The sequence below is a fragment of the Amia ocellicauda genome, chromosome 10 (genome assembly GCF_036373705.1).
Source record: "Amia ocellicauda isolate fAmiCal2 chromosome 10, fAmiCal2.hap1, whole genome shotgun sequence".
In the NCBI taxonomy this organism is placed as follows: Eukaryota; Metazoa; Chordata; class Actinopteri; order Amiiformes; family Amiidae; genus Amia; species Amia ocellicauda.
The window spans coordinates 37046714-37064552 of NC_089859.1; the positions used below are offsets into that span (position 1 = coordinate 37046714).

The 17839-nt window shown below is 39.4% G+C and overlaps 1 long non-coding RNA gene across 1 annotated transcript; it reads right to left on the reverse strand.

Moving 5' to 3' along the window:
- Window positions 1-516: 516 nt before the first annotated feature.
- Window positions 517-13576, reverse strand: LOC136759641 (uncharacterized). Its single transcript, XR_010820086.1, has 4 exons — window positions 13519-13576; window positions 12993-13103; window positions 12105-12223; window positions 517-789 (listed from the first exon to the last, which is right to left on the reverse strand). It is a non-coding gene; the product is annotated as an uncharacterized LOC136759641 (long non-coding RNA).
- Window positions 13577-17839: the final 4263 nt, after the last annotated feature.

Sequence of the window (17839 nt, forward strand, 5' to 3'; positions counted from 1 at the left end):
TTCTTTCTGATAAGTTCCTTTCTAATTTTATGGTACAGTGTATCACCATAGTCAATAACTTTGTCAAGGCTTGCAGATTGGACACCTTTTTCATTGAGAGCCAAACATGTGAGTGTATTACAGGTGCACTTATAACCTATAGATACAGCTTGGTATTTAATATTTCCTTGGTGGTATGATTCAGATACTGAAGGGACACATCTTTGGCTGAATCTATGGTATTGGAAGTTTGACTGATTGAGGAAAGAAAGCTCTCCTTTGGCTTTGGTGTCGATTTAGAAAGTGACTGAGAATCAGACATTTTACCATTCCTTTTTTTTCCAGACCTTTTCCCTTTCTTTGGCATGACTTGTTTGTTGTTCAATGGGTACAGTTGAATAGGTATAACAGAATGTGTAGTTCAATGGATACAAAATGGGTAGTTTACTGGGTACAAAATAGGTAGTTTAATGGGTAAAAAATTGGTAGTTCAATGGGTACAGCACAGTGGGTATAAAATGGGTACAGCAGAATGGGTACAGTTGGGTACAGCACAGATTTTTTGTAAAATATGTACAGTTTCAGAGTTTCAGAGCACAGCTGGATGGTACTTAATGTGGATGTGTGGAAAATTGAATGGATATATATATACTTGTGCTCTAGGTAGATTACTACGTCGTTACTGCCAGACGCATGTGCCAGGGAGTTCAAAGGTTAATACAATAGGCACATGCACCACTTGAATAATTCTTAATAGGTTGTGTAAGGAAGGAAGAAGATCAATTCACAGTAAGCAGATGATAATTAGATCTGTAAAGCAGAAAACAGAGTTATATTAATATACAGTATGGAAATGTAAAATAACAGAATATTACTAACCATAAGGCATTATAGTATGTACACTCACCTAAAGGATTATTAGGAACACCATACTAATACTGTGTTTGACCCCTTTCGCCTTCAGAACTGCCTTAATTCTATGTGGCATTGATTCAACAAGGTGCTGAAAGCATTCTTTAGAAATGTTGGCCCATATTGATAGGATAGCATCTTGCAGTTGATGGAGATTTGTGGGATGCACATCCAGGGCACGAAGCTCCCGTTCCACCACATCCCAAAGATGCTCTATTGGGTTGAGATATGGTGACTGGGGGGGCCAGTTTAGTACAGTGAACTCATTGTCATGTTCAAGAAACCAATTTGAAATGATTCGACCTTTGTGACATGGTGCATTATCCTGCTGGAAGTAGCCATCAGAGGATGGGTACATGGTGGTCATAAAGGGATGGACATGGTCAGAAACAATGCTCAGGTAGGCCGTGGCATTTAAACGATGCCCAATTGGCACTAAGGGGCCTAAAGTGTGCCAAGAAAACATCCCCCACACCATTACACCACCACCACCAGCCTGCACAGTGGTAACAAGGCATGATGGATCCATGTTCTCATTCTATTTACACCAAATTCTGACTCTACCATCTGAATGTCTCAACAGAAATCGAGACTCATCAGACCAGGCAACATTTTTCCAGTCTTCAACTGTCCAATTTTGGTGAGCTTGTGCAAATTGTAGCCTCTTTTTCCTATTTGTAGTGGAGATGAGTGGTACCCGGTGGGGTCTTCTGCTGTTGTAGCCCATCCGCCTCAAGGTTGTACATGTTGTGGCTTCACAAATGCTTTGCTGCATACCTCGGTTGTAACGAGTGGTTATTTCAGTCAAAGTTGCTCTTCTATCAGCTTGAATCAGTTGGCCCATTCTCCTCTGACCTCTAGCATCAACAAGGCATTTTCGCCCACAGGACTGCCACATACTGGATGTTTTTCCCTTTTCACACCATTCTTTGTAAACCCTAGAAATGGTTGTGCGTGAAATTCCCAGTAACTGAGCAGATTGTGAAATACTCAGACCGGCCCGTCTGGCACCAACAACCATGCCACGCTCAAAATTGTTTAAATCACCTTTCTTTCCCATTCAGACATTCAGTTTGGAGTTCAGGAGATTGTCTTGACCAGGACCACACCCCTAAATGCATTGAAGCAACTGCCATGTGATTGGTTGGTTAGATAATTGCATTAATGAGAAATTGAACAGGTGTTCCTAATAATCCTTTAGGTGAGTGTATACTACAAAAAATTGGTTTTGGTACCATCAAAGATAAATGTATATGTTGTGAAGACAATTGTCATAGAACTAGGGCTGTCACGTTTCATCTAGTAACTCGAAAAATTCAATTACAAAAAATCCTTGATGTAAATTTACTGCCTTTAGGCGTCTATTAACCATCAGAGCACTATCCTCACAGCGACCACTCTATGCTTCAGGACTACAGCCGTCTCACAATATTCACAGCGCTTGGTATAGTGCTGCAAATTACTTAATTTTTCCTACATAAATATAATGGTCATAACATCATGAAACCTATACAGTGACGGAAAAAAGTATTTGATCCCCTGCTGATTTTGTACGTTTGCCCACTGACAAAGAAATGATCAGGCTATAATTTTAATAGTAGGTGTATTTTAACAGTGAGAGACAGAATAACAACACAAAAATCCAGAAAAACGCATTTCACAAAAATGTATAAATTGATTTGCATGTTAATGAGTGAAATAAGTATTTGATCCCCTATCAATCAGCAAGATTTCTGGCTCCCAGGTGTCTTTTATACAGGTAACGAGCTGAGATTAGGAGCACTCTCTTAAAGGGAGTGCTCCTAATCTCAACTCGTTACCTGTATTAAAGACACCTGTCCACAGAAGCAATCAATCAATCAGATTCCAAACTCTCCACCATGGCCAAGACCAAAGAGCTGTCCAAGGATGTCAGGGACAAGATTGTAGACCTACACAAGGCTGGAATGGGCTACAAGACCATCACCAAGCAGCTTGGTGAGAAGGTGACAACAGTTGGTGCGATTATTCGCAAATGGAAGAAACACAAAATAACTGTCAGTCTCCCTCGGTCTGGGGCTCCATGCAAGATCTCACCTCATGGAGTTTCAATGATCATGAGAACGGTGAGGAATCAGCCCAGAACTACACGGGAGGATCTTGTTAATGATCAGCTAGGACCAAAGTCACCAAGAAAACAATTGGTAACACACTACGCTGTGAAGGACTGAAATCCTGCAGCGCCCGCAAGGTCCCCCTGCTCAAGAAAGCACATGTACAGGCCCATCTGAAGTTTGCCAATGAACATCTGAATGATTCTGGGTGAAAGTGTTGTGGTCAGATGAGACCAAAATCGAGCTCTTTGGCATCAACTCAACTCACCATGTTTGGAGGAGGAGGAATGACCCCAAGAACACCATCCCCACCGTCAAACATGGAGGTGGAAACATTATGCTTTGGGGGTGTTTTTCTGCTAAGGGGACAGGACAACTGCACCGTATCAAAGGGACGATGGACGGGGCCATGTACCGTCAAATCTTGGGTGAGAACCTCCTTCACTCAGCCAGGGCATTGAAAATGGGTCATGGATGGGTATTCCAGCATGACAATGACCTAAAACACACAGCCAAGGCAACAAAGGAGTGGCTCAAGAAGACGCATTAAGGTCCTGGAGTGGCCTAGCCAGTCTCCAGACCTTAATCCCATAGAAAACCTGTGGAGGGAGCTGAAGGTTCGAGTTGCCAAACGTCAGCCTCAAAACCGTAATGACTTGGAGAGGATCTGCAAAGAGGAGTGGGACAAAATCCCTCCTGAGATGTGTGCAAACCTGGTGGCCAACTACAAGAAATGTCTGACCTCTGTGATTGCCAACAAGGGTTTTGCCACCAAGTACTAAGTCGAAAGGGTCAAATACTTATTTCCGTCATTAACATGCAAATCAATTTGTAACTTTTTTGAAATGCATTTTTGTTGTTATTCTGTCTCTCACTATTAAAATACACCTACCATTAAAAATCAGCAGGGGATCAAATACTTTTTTCCCTCACTGTGTATCACAAGACACATGACATTGAAGATTTTCATTCTTTCTATAATTCGCTTATTTTTTGGAATGAATAAGGAATTTTGCATTAGCAAAGAAACCTAAGACTCCATTTTTTTTTTCAAAACAACATTATTTTCAAAATTAACCCGGCTTTTAAAACTCTCTGAGGTCCTCCCCCATTTTTGCCTGATTTTACTGTTGTCATATTTTTACTTATAACTCTGTAACTACAAGGGCTAGTGTCTTATATGGAAACACTCAGCACAAACTGGAGATTGAGAAAATAATATAAATAATTGTGTTTACCGCACCAGAGTTAATAAAGAAATCAAAAAAGTGAAGAAAAACAAAAGCGCTTATAAGAAAAAAGTGATTTTATGGTCAATATAACACTTTTTTAGTGCTCCAGGCAGACTTTTGACACTGGGCAGTGAAACTTCAAAGTCTTATGAACTTGTGTAAAAAGAAGAACTCAAATCTGACCTCCAGAACAGGAATTACAGCCTACCAACAGCCAGAATAACTATATACAAGTAAAAAAGAATACTAAACAAAAACACTTAAAAAAATAATATATACAAATCCCCAGAATGTTCTTTTTGAAATACAAAAATCCACAGACTATTCAAGATATATAATCAGTTTTGCAAGGAGTGCACCTGTCCAGAAACTTGGCAAAACAACAAAAACAAAACAAAACTGTTGAATAAATATAAAAGCATCTTCAAATGTACTTATTATTGTTTTTATTACTACCAGTAATATTTAATTGCATACTTTATATTGATTTTAAATGCGTATGTGCTAAGAAATCAACCGGTCAGGTTTGCCGTGTTGGACTACTACTTCTGTGTATTTCTTAATCTTAATGCTCTATTGGGTTGAGATATGGTGACTGGGGGGGCCAGTTTAGTACAGTGAACTCATTGTCATGTTCAAGAAACCAATTTGAAATGATTCGACCTTTGTGACATGGTGCATTATCCTGCTGGAAGTAGCCATCAGAGGATGGGTACATGGTGGTCATAAAGGGATGGACATGGTCAGAAACAATGCTCAGGTAGGCCGTGGCATTTAAACGATGCCCAATTGGCACTAAGGGGCCTAAAGTGTGCCAAGAAAACATCCCCCACACCATTACACCACCACCACCAGCCTGCACAGTGGTAACAAGGCATGATGGATCCATGTTCTCATTCTATTTACACCAAATTCTGACTCTACCATCTGAATGTCTCAACAGAAATCGAGACTCATCAGACCAGGCAACATTTTTCCAGTCTTCAACTGTCCAATTTTGGTGAGCTTGTGCAAATTGTAGCCTCTTTTTCCTATTTGTAGTGGAGATGAGTGGTACCCGGTGGGGTCTTCTGCTGTTGTAGCCCATCCGCCTCAAGGTTGTACATGTTGTGGCTTCACAAATGCTTTGCTGCATACCTCGGTTGTAACGAGTGGTTATTTCAGTCAAAGTTGCTCTTCTATCAGCTTGAATCAGTCGGCCCATTCTCCTCTGACCTCTAGCATCAACAAGGCATTTTCGCCCACAGGACTGCCACATACTGGATGTTTTTCCCTTTTCACACCATTCTTTGTAAACCCTAGAAATGGTTGTGCGTGAAATTCCCAGTAACTGAGCAGATTGTGAAATACTCAGACCGGCCCGTCTGGCACCAACAACCATGCCACGCTCAAAATTGTTTAAATCACCTTTCTTTCCCATTCAGACATTCAGTTTGGAGTTCAGGAGATTGTCTTGACCAGGACCACACCCCTAAATGCATTGAAGCAACTGCCATGTGATTGGTTGGTTAGATAATTGCATTAATGAGAAATTGAACAGGTGTTCCTAATAATCCTTTAGGTGAGTGTATACTACAAAAAATTGGTTTTGGTACCATCAAAGATAAATGTATATGTTGTGAAGACAATTGTCATAGAACTAGGGCTGTCACGTTTCATCTAGTAACTCGAAAAATTCAATTACAAAAAATCCTTGATGTAAATTTACTGCCTTTAGGCGTCTATTAACCATCAGAGCACTATCCTCACAGCGACCACTCTATGCTTCAGGACTACAGCCGTCTCACAATATTCACAGCGCTTGGTATAGTGCTGCAAATTACTTAATTTTTCCTACATAAATATAATGGTCATAACATCATGAAACCTATACAGTGACGGAAAAAAGTATTTGATCCCCTGCTGATTTTGTACGTTTGCCCACTGACAAAGAAATGATCAGGCTATAATTTTAATAGTAGGTGTATTTTAACAGTGAGAGACAGAATAACAACACAAAAATCCAGAAAAACGCATTTCACAAAAATGTATAAATTGATTTGCATGTTAATGAGTGAAATAAGTATTTGATCCCCTATCAATCAGCAAGATTTCTGGCTCCCAGGTGTCTTTTATACAGGTAACGAGCTGAGATTAGGAGCACTCTCTTAAAGGGAGTGCTCCTAATCTCAACTCGTTACCTGTATTAAAGACACCTGTCCACAGAAGCAATCAATCAATCAGATTCCAAACTCTCCACCATGGCCAAGACCAAAGAGCTGTCCAAGGATGTCAGGGACAAGATTGTAGACCTACACAAGGCTGGAATGGGCTACAAGACCATCACCAAGCAGCTTGGTGAGAAGGTGACAACAGTTGGTGCGATTATTCGCAAATGGAAGAAACACAAAATAACTGTCAGTCTCCCTCGGTCTGGGGCTCCATGCAAGATCTCACCTCATGGAGTTTCAATGATCATGAGAACGGTGAGGAATCAGCCCAGAACTACACGGGAGGATCTTGTTAATGATCAGCTAGGACCAAAGTCACCAAGAAAACAATTGGTAACACACTACGCTGTGAAGGACTGAAATCCTGCAGCGCCCGCAAGGTCCCCCTGCTCAAGAAAGCACATGTACAGGCCCATCTGAAGTTTGCCAATGAACATCTGAATGATTCTGGGTGAAAGTGTTGTGGTCAGATGAGACCAAAATCGAGCTCTTTGGCATCAACTCAACTCACCATGTTTGGAGGAGGAGGAATGACCCCAAGAACACCATCCCCACCGTCAAACATGGAGGTGGAAACATTATGCTTTGGGGGTGTTTTTCTGCTAAGGGGACAGGACAACTGCACCGTATCAAAGGGACGATGGACGGGGCCATGTACCGTCAAATCTTGGGTGAGAACCTCCTTCACTCAGCCAGGGCATTGAAAATGGGTCATGGATGGGTATTCCAGCATGACAATGACCTAAAACACACAGCCAAGGCAACAAAGGAGTGGCTCAAGAAGACGCATTAAGGTCCTGGAGTGGCCTAGCCAGTCTCCAGACCTTAATCCCATAGAAAACCTGTGGAGGGAGCTGAAGGTTCGAGTTGCCAAACGTCAGCCTCAAAACCGTAATGACTTGGAGAGGATCTGCAAAGAGGAGTGGGACAAAATCCCTCCTGAGATGTGTGCAAACCTGGTGGCCAACTACAAGAAATGTCTGACCTCTGTGATTGCCAACAAGGGTTTTGCCACCAAGTACTAAGTCGAAAGGGTCAAATACTTATTTCCGTCATTAACATGCAAATCAATTTGTAACTTTTTTGAAATGCATTTTTGTTGTTATTCTGTCTCTCACTATTAAAATACACCTACCATTAAAAATCAGCAGGGGATCAAATACTTTTTTCCCTCACTGTGTATCACAAGACACATGACATTGAAGATTTTCATTCTTTCTATAATTCGCTTATTTTTTGGAATGAATAAGGAATTTTGCATTAGCAAAGAAACCTAAGACTCCATTTTTTTTTTCAAAACAACATTATTTTCAAAATTAACCCGGCTTTTAAAACTCTCTGAGGTCCTCCCCCATTTTTGCCTGATTTTACTGTTGTCATATTTTTACTTATAACTCTGTAACTACAAGGGCTAGTGTCTTATATGGAAACACTCAGCACAAACTGGAGATTGAGAAAATAATATAAATAATTGTGTTTACCGCACCAGAGTTAATAAAGAAATCAAAAAAGTGAAGAAAAACAAAAGCGCTTATAAGAAAAAAGTGATTTTATGGTCAATATAACACTTTTTTAGTGCTCCAGGCAGACTTTTGACACTGGGCAGTGAAACTTCAAAGTCTTATGAACTTGTGTAAAAAGAAGAACTCAAATCTGACCTCCAGAACAGGAATTACAGCCTACCAACAGCCAGAATAACTATATACAAGTAAAAAAGAATACTAAACAAAAACACTTAAAAAAATAATATATACAAATCCCCAGAATGTTCTTTTTGAAATACAAAAATCCACAGACTATTCAAGATATATAATCAGTTTTGCAAGGAGTGCACCTGTCCAGAAACTTGGCAAAACAACAAAAACAAAACAAAACTGTTGAATAAATATAAAAGCATCTTCAAATGTACTTATTATTGTTTTTATTACTACCAGTAATATTTAATTGCATACTTTATATTGATTTTAAATGCGTATGTGCTAAGAAATCAACCGGTCAGGTTTGCCGTGTTGGACTACTACTTCTGTGTATTTCTTAATCTTAGCGGTTGTCTTTTGTGTCAGTTATGATATTTGGGTTTAAAAGGGGATTCTGACATTAAGACTGACTAGCTGAAATGTCTTAATCTGTACCTTCACCCCCTCACATCAACATCCTCTTCTTAAACTTCTGCCACCCCCTCTTCCAAATTGCTGTCATAACTGTCTACAATGCTAATCAATGTGCCCAATTCAAGACAAGTCGATCCGTCACATGGTTTGGCAGCCATATTGGATTGGTCAAAAATATTCAATCATCTTCTCTGAAACTGTTAGCCGGACTGAAGTAAAACTTTGCACGCATGACCTTGGCTTGGTCCTCTATCAGATTTGTTAAAAGCAAGTGGACTCATTAAATAACATGTCTGGTATGACCAAATCAATTTATATTTTTTGTCCATAAATTTCAAACGACCATGAAATTAAAATATCATAATAGAAACTCACCAAATCTGGTGTGTTGGTAGATACCTATAGCAGGTTGTCCCACAAGAAATTTTGAGGTTATACGTCATATAGTGTGACAATTATGAGACAATATTCAAGCCTCTAATGGGACAGATGTGAAACATGTTATGACCTATATTCAGATTTGTAAATGTAAAGTCATTAAAAAGATTTATAAAACGATAGGTTGCGTATTCAACCCCGGTTATCTGAGAAAAGAAGCACTGCCCAAGGGTGAGGGGTTTTCAGCGCGCATCGCTGGAACGCATCGAAGACTTTTGTCTATCAAAGCTGCCATTGGCCCTTGTGCCCGTCACTCAAACAGGACCCTTCCGCTTCCTGTTTGTATAAAAGGTGACATCTGCACTTCCTCTTTTTGCTGGGAGCTCGAACTTGCGTGCAACCTTGCAACCCTTGGGCAGTGCTTCTTTTCTCAGATAACTGGGGTTGCATACACAACCTATCGTTATCTTTCGAGTCAGAAGCACTGCCCAAGGGGGAGGGGTTACAGTATAACCAAACCATTGCAAGGGAGGAGGCAGCGAGCTGGTAAGAGAGCCTGCCCCGAGGCGAACCTACTAGGAGCCGTACCAACTCTATGACAGGGGCCCCTTGGACCACATCTGGGCTGCCCAGACGTGAAGACTGCAGTCACGCTGAACTGAGAAGAAATAAGCGTGGGTTGTATCCACGGGCAACAAGACCTTGTGCCTACCGTGAAGCCTAGTAATAGCGGCCTCCTGCTCTACTAGCAGGGCTAGGAGCGGGGCCAATACCAAGACCACACCATATAAGCACAGGGTGCAGTCTCAATTATTAATAATGGAACTATATACACAGTGGACCAACAAGAACCAACTCAAGTGCCTTCCGCTGGACACCGCAGCAATGGCCTCCAGCACATCTAGCATAGCTAGGGTGGGGCCACAGACTGCTGGCAAAGGAACTATATACATAGCGAAGAACGAGTGCCCTCGCTAACAACAGGAGCAGTTGTCCACGCTCAACTTAATAAAGAGCGGACAAGTTCAACTGTTCTGGACCTGCCTTTGGTTTGTGGTGCCTGGTAGTGGGTAGTGGGTTGTGCCTCCCTCTCTGTCCCTTAATTGTCACAGCCAGCGGTGGGACAGAAGCCCCAGCAGTCACTGGCCTGACAGAGGAGACAGAGGGGCTAAGGGCTAGGTGGAAAGCAGAATCCACCAAAGCCCCACCCTCGTTTGGAGAAGTGGAGAGCTTGACGTCACGGCGGCGACGCTGGCTTCCAGGATGTGACTGGGAACCCGCGTGCTCCCATGCACGTGCCAGGATGGGGGGGGCGACAGTTGCTCCGCTCCCCTGGTCCGGTCCTGGACAGAGGGGGCAGATCAGATCAAGTCATCACTCCAAGCCAGTAGCATGCGGTGGCCACACGTGGCACAGCGGCGGGGACGGGAGGAGGAACGGGGTCTCTCCATACCGTCAGTACCACGCTCGTGCACTGCGACGTGCGCATGCAGCGAGTGCTCTGGTCAGCGCGGGCACCAAAGGCACACCGGCAGCCGGTTTCACCGGCAACGCAACACAACACAGTGGGGAAGGGGCACTACACGCCGACCACACGCTACTGCACTGGGGCGCTGGGTTAAAAAACCAGGGAACACTTCTACCAAGTTGTGCCTTTTCTTTTGTGGCAACAACACGGGAGGTCCCGAGGAGTAACACCAAGCACCGCCGAAGTGTTACTCCTCGGGCCGTACAAGCCTAGTCGCACCACGTGTGCCAGGGGGGTACCGGGGACACGGGGCGCCGCGCTGTTCGGGATCTGGAGGGCTCACGGTAGAAAAACCACCAGCTGAAGCGGGGCTTAACACACCAGAACCACTGCACGGATGAGTGAGTGCAGCAGAGCTCAATCCAGTAAACTGGAAGAGCGAGACCTCCTACAGCTGCAGCCGCGGGCTGTAGTGAGGGTGCAAGGCGGCGGAGACCGCGGGCGAGGTCTCTTACGACAGACTGAGGCTTAGGCTGGGCATAGTTATAGTTGTATATAGTTATTTCGGCTGTTGGTAGTCTAATATAAATGGCTCATAACACTTTGAAGTTTCACTGTCTAGTGTCAAAAGTCTGCCTGGAGCACTAAAAAAGTAACCATAAAATCACTTTTTTCATATAATCGCTTTTGTTTTTCTTCACTTTTTTGATTTCTTTATTAACTCTGGTTATTTTCTGAATCTCCAGTGTTTCCATAATAAGACACTTGCCTCTAGCCTTTGTAGTTACAGAGTTATAAGCAAAAAAGTAATCTTTGGGTGCTTATAACTATATTAGTTTCAATATTCATGTACTAACATTAATACATCACTTTTATAAATCTAGAAATAAAATAGCACAAATGTTTCTTTTAACTGTACAAACCAGCACAAATGTAGCACAAATGAAAGAGACTATTTTGGTGCGATTTGGACATTGATGGGGTGCTGAGTGACATCACCGCTCATAAAATATAATCTTTAATATCTTGGGAACCATACCAGCACAAACAATGATTTTGCACAAATGCAGCACAAACGAATGCATATATTTTTTTTCATATTCTGAACACATGGGGTGCCAACTTCACAGAGGTGTGGAAACACCCGTTTAAAGCGTCGAGGATGAGGATTACTACTTGTTGTATGTAAGCTTGTGCTATAATTACATCATCAATACTAGTATTTAATCTTTAACTATACATAAACCAAATGGTCAATTCACTCTTGTTACTGTGTAATTACAGTGTAAGTAATGGGGGGAAGAGGGTCAATTAAACTAAATGCTCATAGGGCAGAATGTAGTGACAGAGGACTAGTGAGAACATCACAATTATAAAGGTAAAAAATAAATTAACGTAGTTTGTTTAATATTCCAAATTACTAAAACCGAATTAAATGTATGCAGGTTTTATGTCAATATAATGAAATTAAATAGCATGACTAAAATGTGACTAAAACTAATGTAATTTTAGTTGACTAAAACAAAGAAAAGACTTTAGTCGACTTAAAAAAAAAAGGAAAGTGTATGACTAAATGTAATTATATCTCATGGTCGACCTGACTAAGACTATGACTAAATACAAAAACTGGTACAGGTACACACTCCTCGTTATTGTACATTTTGTATGCTTGGAAAAACTGATAATATTAAACCACCCCAGAGGAATTATGGATTACTCACCATTGTTTTGCATTAATGTGGTGCATTTCTGCACGTACCCAATACAACAAGGGCGCTGTAACACATATTTCCAGCACAGATAGGCACAGTATAAGAGCCTTTATTTCTGCAGTACATTCCTGTAAAAATAGAATGCTTAATACATTTATAATGCAGTGCTTTATTTACTTTTATTTAGTGGAACTTTGTGTTTGTAACTTTGCCACTGTAGAGAATCTATAAAAATATTTAGAAGTTATTTTAATGCAGATATTACTGCACTTTAATGCATTTCTAGTAACACTTTACAATAAGGTACCGTAATTGCTCTTGAATGAATATATGAATACCATAGGATTTAAACATTAATACATCATGGACATTATCTGACTTACCCTAACCCCGTAATACATGTGATTAACATAAGAACTCAGATGAAGTGCATGACATGTGTTTATCCTGTGGTATTCATATATTAATTCAAGAGGAATCATGGTACCTTATTGTAAAGAGTGAACACATTCCTTACAAAGTGCACTTTGTAACTTTTTTTACTGGACGGTAAACAAATCTTAAACTTGTGTTGGTTGACCAATCCTGGTCATTTTACATGTACATATTGTGTCCTAATCTGATTATCCCAAAATATTATTGAATAAGACTGTGTTTTGCAGTTGTAACAATGCAAATTAGGTGTAAAGGGGTCCAGACATCAAATCCCCTTTGTGTGTGCTAATGATTCAGTAAACTCTTGGGATAAGTATCTATAGTTATGCATATAAGCACATTTAAGAAAATATATAATATTCTCACAACATTTTAAAGACAAGATGAAAATACTAACTCTACATGCAATATAAATGCTACAAGGAGAAGTGAGCAATACATGAAAAAAATATGAATTCTTACATTCAACTTTCGATGGGGATTATATGTGCTCCAAAATGACAAATCCACTGAGGACACCAAAATTCCAAGACAACCAACCACAAAACTCACAATATTCATCACAAAACAGATCTGCACAAAGAAAACATTGCCAGGTATGCTTGTATTAGTGTTTGCAAAATACTCCTTAAGATGGGACTTGAAAAAAACTAAAACATTTATTCTAATCTTGTTTGTCAGGGTAAGTTCATAGATAGCTAGATCTGCTTGATTGGTGTGATTAGGAAAAAAAACTGAGAATAGTGATGTGTGTCATGTCATGATCAAATAATCAGTTAGATATGTACATTTTGAGATTTTGCCAGAAAGAAATCAGAAGCCCCAATCAGAGTTTGTGTGAAATGTAACTTTCTTATTATATATTCATCAGACCAAAGGAAATCATCTCATTGATGACAACATCTCCTCATTGTAGAAAATAGAAAAGCAACACATCAAAATTCAACAGAGCTGATGTGTAAATAAAAATATGGATTTTGTTACTCACTGGAAGTGTTCTGGGAAACCTCTGTACCAAGGCTGAGAAAATTCCAGAGACCACAAACTGGTAGGGAAAAAGAGATGTGCATCTATATATTGCAGGATAATATTAAAACACCAATCTTCAAAAAGTTAGTTTTGAGAAAGAATAGATTTGCAAGGTTGAAATAGGGCAGACTGGGTTATGGGGAATCCATGCCTTATTTTTCACTTGGGAGTTAAAATCAGTGTTTGAAAAGTACATAACGTTTATGATCATTCATTTCATATACAGAATTTAAAACAGTGGAATCAGGCTTACCAAGAAACCCATGGCAAAAGGCACTCTGAGTATTGTTACCAAAGACGTTGAGGATATTGTCAAAACAATGCCAAGTCCAAAGTTCACTATGCCAACTAGGATTTGAAGACCCTGAGAAAGAAAATAATACTGAATACAAACATCATTAACAATTGTTTAATTTACTTCCTCTCCCACATTTGCTCCATACTTTAAAATTTCCCTACTATTTGTCCCTATGAGTGATCTGTACATTTTTCCCTGCTCCTCGCCCCTTATTAACCCACTTTCAAAATAAATGAATGCACACACCCACACCCACACACAGAAACACACAGACACATTACTTACAGACCAGACAAAGTGTACAATAATAGATCCAACATTGGGACAATAAAAACTACATTGTTGTCAGATGTGTAAGTTCTGTCCCGTGAACATTAACTTGCATATCTTTCCCTTAGTATGTGCATCCTAGCTGTGCTTGATATGGAGTTCAGCAACCCCTGTCCTTTTGAGATCTGTGGGACTTGATTTGCAAATGGTATAAATAATGTCTGATTGAAATATTAATGTCTTTTAATTTTAAGTCTAATTTAATATCCCATCCCATCTTGTGGTGGTGAACAGGGAGCCATACAGTCAACCTACTACTGAATGTAATTGTCACCCTATCTGCTGCAGGAAAGACTTATCACGTGCTATTGTAGATGTAGTCTTGTATGCTATTTGGTAAGTTTTGAAATGTCAACATTCTTAAACTCTCCTTTGGGGTATTTACAGCTGTGATGTTCTCCCTGTGAGCACTCTACCCATTGTTCTGACTACTTTAGTGTTTTGACCTTTTGCCTGCCTTCCTGATTACCGATTCCTGGATTCCCTTTGTTATTCTGTTTGCCTGATCGCCTGACCTATTGCCTGCCCTGTTTGACCACGTCTCTTGTCTGACTCCATTGTTCCTGTTGCTGGCCCATGACCCCTTGCTTGATCGAACATTCTACCACTCTCCGCACCTGGGTCAAGTGCCCTGTCTCCAAACGACCGTGACAACAGCAGCCATGGTTTTGATGAAGGTTAAACCTTTAAGTATTAAAAGTTACTAAAATTATAGAATGGCACAGAAAAATCACAGATGCTTTACTTATATGGACCTGGTCGGTCCATATAACATTTATCAATTCAATTTTCTGAAAGTTCAGGAAAAATTTAAAATTTGAAAATTGGTGGTCATATATATGTATTTTTTTTGAATATTTAAAAATTTGAATTTTGGATAAACATTAATTTATTTTTTTAAATGTTCTGTAAACACGTAGATTTCTGGTTTTGCAATGTTTTCACTTCTAATTTAATTGTATTAAAACTGCATAATATGTCTCAACACTCCTATCTTTATTCACTGATAGGAGTATTTTTCATGGGTATTTAAAATTTTAGGAGCTGGATAACTGTCCACACCTAAAATGAAAATTCAAAAATGTTACAAAAATACATTAAAAAAAACTATACAATCTTAGACCTAACAGTTGGGCATAATTGTGTGAGTGCTTCCATTAATGTATAAAAATATTGCAAAGATTCTGAATTTAATTTAATTTTTACATGAGAAAACTTTATTCCCCATATTGGGATTTCTTCCATTGTCATTCTGGAGAACAGACATTCAAGATCATTTTTACATCAGACTGCATTTTGCTAGCCATGTGACAGAACATTGCTTCATTCAGAAAATTATCAAGGACCCCCAGGCTGTGCAGAAAGTTTAGTAAGTCTATCCTAAAATTTTGATAATTTGACCTTTTCGATCACTGGTACACTAGGGTACAAAATTCTGTGTCATACTGGACAACACTTAAAAAGCATTTACAATATTGTTTTAAAAACAAAAAGTATATTTAATGTAAAAGATGACATTGAATAGTTGTAGTTCAAAGTAATACATTTACATTAGTGGTCAAATAATTGCCTGATTCATAAGTTAAAACTTGTATTTTGTCATACCGGAAAAGGATTACTTTCTGTTATCCAACAATGTCACTTGGTATCTGGAGTAACTTGCTTATAATTGTATTGTGTTTAGGAATATTTTTAAGCATGTAGGCATCAATTTTACATTGTCATGTTGTATTAACAACACAATAACATATTTACAACATTATTTCTATAGTTTTAATGTAAATTTAGTATGTGTGGATGTCCTTAAATAACAAACAAGATGGCAACATGGTCATTATTGTTTTGTTTTAATTTATGTTTATGCCAAGAAGCCATTTGCAAGTTTTAAGAGAATATATAAATCCAAGTTCAAAAATTGCACAATTCCTATAAATTTAAAATGTTGTGATATCAAAACGTTCAATATACATTTTAATCTGTTGAAATGTTAATTAATTGAATTGAATTGACATGTCATAAATGAGTAACAACACTGTTGTTACGGTTGACTTTCTTTTAAAATGGCATATGTTTACGTGTTTCCTGTATAACCAAAAAATTGTTCATGTGCTGAAAATGATTAAGTTAATGATTTTTAAATCTTAAAATGTTTTACTGCTACTGTTTTATCAAATAGCCTGTGCCTTGAGTGTAATTGTATCACATCAAAGTGACTGCTCACTTCTGATTATTTACTGTTAATTCCCAAAAAATTATACATTTAGTGACTCTCACTCTCAGTTAAATACAGAATGAGTGTTTAAGTACATCTTTGTTGCTGAGACAATCTTTAGATATCATTCCATATGAAATCTCACAGTATGTCATTCCGAGTAACAATATCAGTCAGGTAGAACAACACAGATTATTCTTGTAAAAATACACAAGTCAGTGTCCTTGAGTTAAGGATACAAAAAATATTTTTTTTTTCCTGGGTTGAATGTTTGTTCAAACCCACTCTATGCTGACAAAAAACTAAAGTAAAATCATTTGCAAATCTATCATTATTATCCGGTATGACATTTTTCATACAAGAAATCATATGATTTATAATAAAAAGTATAAATTATTATTTTCAAAAATATATATTTTTTAAATATATGCATTACATTCTAATGAAGGTAGAGAGAGCTCTGACTTGTATTTGAAACTAGAGACAGAATAACAACATTAAAATCCAGAAAAACGCATTTCAAAAAAGTTATAAATTGATTTGCTTGTTAATGAGGGAAATAAGTATTTGATCCCCTATCAATCAGCAAGATTTCTGGCTCCCAGGTGTCTTTTATACAGTTAACGAGCTGAGATTAGTGCTCCTAATCTCAGCTTGTTACCTGAATAAAAGACACCTCTCCACAGAAGCAATCAATCAATCAGATTCCAAACTCTCCACCATGACCAAGACCAAAGAGCTGTCCAAGGATGTCAGGGACAAGATTGTAGACCTACACAAGGCTGGAATGGGCTACACAACCATCACCAAGCAGCTTGGTGAGAAGGTGACAACAGTTGGCGCGATAATTGGCAAATGGAAGAAACACAAAATAACTGTCAGTCTGCCATGCAAGATCTCACCTCGTGGAGTTTCAATGATCATGAAACATTATGCTTTGGGGGTGTTTTTCTGCTAAGGGAACAGGACAACTGCACCACATCAAAGGGACGATGGACGGGGCCATGTACCATCAAATCTTGGGTGAGAACCTCCTTCCCTCAGCCAGGGCATTGAAAATGGGTCATGGATGGGTATTCCAGCATGACAATGACCCAAAACACACAGCCAAGGCAACAAAGGAGTGGCTCAAGAAGAAGCACATTAAGGTCCTGGAGTGGCCTAGCCAGTCTCCAGACCTTAATCCCATAGAAAATCTGTGGAGGGAGCTGAAGGTTCGAGTTGCCAAACGTCAGCCTCAAAACCTTAATGACTTGGTAAGGATCTGCAAAGAGGAGTGGGACAAAATCCCTCCTGAGATGTGTGCAAACTTGGTGGCCAACTATACGAAACGTCTGACCTCTGTGATTGCCAACAAGGGTTTTGCCACCAAGTACTAAGTCGAAGGGTTCAAATACTTACACTCACCTAAGGGATTATTAGGAACACCTGTTCAATTTC